Below are 5426 nucleotides of genomic sequence, written 5' to 3'. Positions count from 1 at the left end.
AAAACGTCTAAAAGTTGGTTCGTTTCCTCTTGGCTCAAGGTAGCACTAACTATAACTGGACGGTTCATCTCTTCATCGAGGAACTCATATCTCAGGTTCTTAGGCAGTTCCTTAAGTTCTAAGATTGGTTTCTTAGGGCATGGCATAGGATCTGGAGTAAGGGATAAACATTCGTAAAGGTTATCATCGATGTAGGGTTTCTTAAAGTCATCATCTCCCCTTATGAGAGTTGATGGTAACTTAATTGTTTTTATAATTTCTTTTTGTTCTAATTCTCTAACACATTCATCAATGATATCTAAGGCATAACACGAGTCTCCCATCACAGGTTCCATAAGAAATTTCGAAAGTATAAATTCTATTTTCTCGTCGCCTACCTCAAATGTCAAATTTCCTTTCTTGACATCTATTATGGCTCCTGCAGTCGATAAGAATGGTCTACCTAGAAGGATTGGTATATCATTGTCCTCTTTGATGTCCATGACAACAAAATCAGTAGGGATAAATAACTGTCCTATCCTAACAGGAACATCTTCTAAAATGCCTATCGGATATTTAACAGATCTATCGGCTAACTGAAGTGACATCTTAGTGGGCTGTAATTCTCCTAAGTTTAACCTCTCACAAACTGCTAAAGGCATTAAGCTCACACTAGCTCCTAAGTCTAGAAAAGCTTTTTCGATGACATGATTACCCAAAAGGCAAGGAATGGAGAAATTTCCAGGATCTTTATCTTTCTTCGCTAATTTGTCCTCGGAAATAGCATTACATTCCAAAGGCTTCGGATTGTCAAGTCTACGTTTGTTGGTAAGGATGTCTTTGAGAAATTTTGCATAAGAAGGTATTTGGGTGATGACTTCTGTGAAAGGGATTTCTACATGAAGTTTTTCTATAACTTTAATAAATTTTTGATACTGTTTATTGATCTGGGTTTGTTTGAGTCTTTGCGGATATGGTATAGGTGGTTTATATGGCGGGGGTGGTACATAAGTTTTGTCTTTAGGTTCTTCTCCTTTTTCTCGACCTTCCTGGTTTTCAGATTCCTCTGGTTCCTTTACTTCATCTGGGGGCTTGGTACATTCCTTAGAAGTTTCGGGTTCACTCAATCTAGGGTTTGGTGGCTCATCATAAGCGTTCCCACTTTGTAGGGTAATGGCGTTTGCTTGTCCTCTCGGATTTTGTTGAGGTTGTCCAGGGAATTATCCTCTAAGTGTAGTCTGAGGGGCTTGGTTTAAAGCTACCTAAGAGATCTGGGTTTCAAGCATCTTGGTATGAGTAACTATTTGGTCAACCTTGGTTCCTAACTGAGTAATCAATTTGTTAACATGAATGTTCTGGTTCATGAACTCCTTGTTTTGTTGGGTTTGAGCGGTGATAAAATTTTCCATAATTTTCTCAAGGCTCGGCTTTGGTGGTATAGGTTGCATAGGTTGATTTGATCTAGGGGCTTGATAACTAGGTCTCAGAGGTGCATTATTTTGAATAGGGTTATTGTTTTTATAGGAGAAGTTCGGATGATTCCTCCATCCAGGGTTGTAGGTATTCGAGTATGGGTTCCCTTGGGTGTAGTTCACTTGCTCAGAGTGGGTTTCATTTAATAGACTGCATTCTGCAGATTGGTGTCCTTTGGTTCCACATATCTCACAATCCGACGAAACTGCGGCTACAGTATTCGGTTTTATGCACATATGCTCGACCTTAAGGGCTAATGCGTCCATTTTAGCTTGCATCATGTCTATAGATCTTAGTTCATGCACTCCTTCTTGGGCTTCCTTCTTCTTAACTGTCGCTCGTTCGGCTCCCCATGATTGATGGTTTTGAGCCATATCTTTAATGAGGGCACTAGCTTCAGGGTAAGGTTTGTTCATCAGAGCACCGCCTGCGGCAGCGTCGATGGTCGTCTTTGTGTTATAATGAAGTCCATTATAGAAGGTTTGAATGATTAACCAATTTTATAAACCATGATGTGGGCATGCTCGTAACAACTCTTTATATCTCTCCCAAGCTTCGAACAACGATTCTCCTTGGTTTTGGGTAAATCTAGTTATATGGTTTCGAAGAACGACGATTTTACTCAGGGGAAAATATCTAGCAAGAAAAACTCTTCTAAGGTTATCCCAAGTCGTAATGGAATTGGGTGGAAGGGAATCTAACCATGATAGGGCTTTATCTCTGAGGGAGAAAGGCAATAATCTTAAACGTATTGCCTCAGGAGAAGCTCCATTGGTTTTAAAAGTGTCTTCTAATTGAAGAAATATTTTTAAATGTTGGTTTAGGTTCTCAGTAGCGAGACCTGCGAATTGTCTCTGTTGCACTAGTTGCAACAGGGATGGTTTAAGTTCAAAATTATTAGCTGGGATGGTTGGGTTTACTATACTAGAACTAGGTTCTTCATTTGATGGTTGAGCGAAATCCTTAAGAGGTCTTTGGTTTTGATCTTCGGCCATAGCTCTCTTAATTCTATGAAAGAATAAACGTGCGTGAACGTAACGTTCAGGTTCTGCCAGAGGGTATACTAAGCTTAAACTTCCGGTGCTGCGAGTTCTTCGCATTGACCGGCGGGAAATAGCCTAAGTCTAAACGATATAACAACTTGGAAAATGAAATTTGACGAAATTGGTCCCCGGCAACGGCGCCAAAAACTTGATGCGGTGTTTCGCAAGTATACGAACGCGTCAGAGTAATATAAAAGATTATCGAATCCACAGAGACCAAGTGTCAATCTATCGTTATCTATTGTTATGGTGTTTATCAAAGGCAATCAAAATAGGTGTTTTTGGAGTGTGAAATGAAAAGTAAAGTGTTGAATAAAGATTAATTAATAAAGACAGGGTCGAATGTAATTCACATAATTAATTAATAATCCAAGTACTTGCTAATAGAATTACTTATGGGCAATGTTTCCTACTTTGAAAAGAACTAATTTAATAGGAACTATCGCTTTCGCGTAATCAGAACCGAGTTGTACTCCCTAATCAAACCCTCTTATTGTCACTTATAAAAAGGCGCGCATTGCGTTAGAGTAGTAAACCTATTTTTAAGAAATATAGTATCTTGACTAAGTTGAAAAGTATTATAACCTGGATTTCTTAACCAAAAGAGGTTCTCACGAACCAGACTCTAAACTTATAAACGCGTCCGAAAATAGTTTTAAAATCTCTTTTCTTCTTAAGTTAAAAACTCATAATGAACTAAACAAAGCGCTTTCGCTGTTTTTGAAATAGTTAAAAACAATTAAGTTTAGATAGACGTTGGACGACTTTCGATCTTACCCAACGGAATTGAAGTGCGGGAAAACTTAATTTGAAAGTTAAAATAGCCCTTAAGTGCTTCTACGAACAATTGTACGGATTACCGGTTCAATTACGATCCTTACATTCTAACCTTATAGATTTAGTTAGACATGGTAAAGTAAAAGTGCATTAAAATAAATAAAAGTAGTGCGAGTGCGGAAAGTAAATAAAAGTAGTGCGAGTGCAAGAAATAAATAATTTAAAGCGAGTGCGAGGAAATAAATAAAGTAAAGCGAGTGCGAGGAAATAAATAAAGTAAAGTGAGTGCGAGGAAATAAATAAAGTAAAGCGAGTGCGAGAAAATAAATAATTTAAAGCGAGTGCGAGGAAATAAATAAAGTAAAGCGAGTGCGAGAAAATAAATAAGATAAAGACAAGTAATAAAAACCTGCTCCAATCGGAGGGTTGAATAAATTGCAAAGAGGAAATGAAAATGGCGACAGGATTAACTTCCTTCCAAAGTGCTCCAAACTCGATTACAGACTCTATCACAGACTTGATTACACAATTGTGGTAACACTCCAATACGAAGCAATTACCACTTTAAAATACTGAATATATGCCTAAGTGAAACAAAATCGCTATGAGTTTGCCTTTGTTCTAAGTTTGGATGTTCCTCTGCTCTAAGTTTGGATGATTGTAAAAGTGATTTTGAGTTTCTATTTATAAGCAAGTAAAAAGATGGAAATGACAAGGATGCCCTTCAACTTGAAAATGGGAGGGAAAACTTTTCCTCTTGTGGCGCCCGCCACAAGGCCAATCTGAAGCGCCTTAGTGGAAGTAGTGGGGAACATGGCAGTTGAGGGAAGTTGAGCTTGGACACGTCATGGCAGGGTCTATGGCGCCAACCATGGGGTATGCCACAAGTACAAAATGCTGAATTTTAGGGTTTTTAGCTCTTTTTCACTCCTTTTCTCGATCGGGGCTCCGATTAAAGTAAAAACCTGAAAACAAAGGAAAACATAACAATAACACAACAAAATAACAATAAAACAACTAGAATGCATGTGAAATCGGAGTCGAAAATACGGTAAATTTCAGTGTTATCAGTAAACAAAATAAGAAAAGCAATAATATACAATTGAAGCAAGCTTGATGGTCTCAAACCAACTCACACAAGTCCCACCCTAGGGTTAAGGAGCCAAGATGCTATGATCCTTGAGGCGAATGCAATGTGCAATGATATGATGCCATGAGGGATCTTAGTTTCAAAATTAGGGTGTTACAGATGCCCCTATTTAAGGTCATTCTAGCCGGAGATATGAAGGTTAAAATCTTCGTCTCGACGAGGTAGAATGAGCTTAAATAATAACAAAGAGACGAATTTTGGTCCCTAAGAGACCTCATGATGCAAATGTATGTATGCAAAAGTTAATGCTCTGTGGGGATATATGTCCACAAAGGAAAAGAAATCAGGAGGAACTGAAGATCCATATGAGTAATACACTCATAAATGGGACATAGACTTTAGGAACTTTACTGGGGAATAAAGGGAATAAAATGCGTGAGCAGGTCACGACTTGAAACTTGTTGAGACACGAAGGGATTCCATAAAAATAAATCAATGGAAAGACTCGAGCTGACGCAAAGATGCATGTATTGGGGAATGTGCCAATATAGCAAAACTATCCACAAGGGATACTTCGGATAAAAATCCGGACTCGGATGGGGGAAAATCCACCAAGGGACTCAGGCTGGGAACATCCACAAAGGACTCAGCTGAGGAAACAACAAACTAAGGTATTGCCGATTACTGGGTAATAAGCTCAAAGAGACATGTGATCAAAATACCGATATAAGGGTGAGAGAACAACACGCTCGGGGAGAATGAATATCTAAGACCGGTATAAAGGGTGAGAGATATCAATCATCCAAGACATCTGAGGAAGACCTAAAAAGGTATATTTTAACTCAGGAAAATCTGACTCCACAGGGGACAAAAGTCATGATAGGGAGCAGAAAGGAAGGAACACCAGGGATACCGGTTACTGGGCATATAATAGGTGACCAACCAAGGTGTGAATTGGGGAATATTTCCAAAACATTCATCATCCGAAAGGAGGGTTGAAAAAAGCAAACTCGATTGCAGGATGGACATTCGATTCCATAAGGAAATACGAATCTTACTCGACT

At 38.7% G+C, this 5426-nt stretch overlaps 1 non-coding gene across 1 annotated transcript; it reads left to right on the top strand.

Moving 5' to 3' along the window:
- Nucleotides 1–1956: 1956 nt before the first annotated feature.
- On the top strand, nt 1957–2063 carry LOC127088486 (small nucleolar RNA R71). Its single transcript, XR_007790321.1, has one exon. It is a non-coding gene; the product is annotated as a small nucleolar RNA R71 (small nucleolar RNA).
- The last annotated feature ends 3363 nt before the right edge of the window (nt 2064–5426 follow it).

This window comes from Lathyrus oleraceus, chromosome 5, assembly GCF_024323335.1.
Source record: "Lathyrus oleraceus cultivar Zhongwan6 chromosome 5, CAAS_Psat_ZW6_1.0, whole genome shotgun sequence".
NCBI classification, from domain to species: Eukaryota; Viridiplantae; Streptophyta; class Magnoliopsida; order Fabales; family Fabaceae; genus Lathyrus; species Lathyrus oleraceus.
This window is presented reverse-complemented; position numbering and strand designations above follow the sequence as displayed.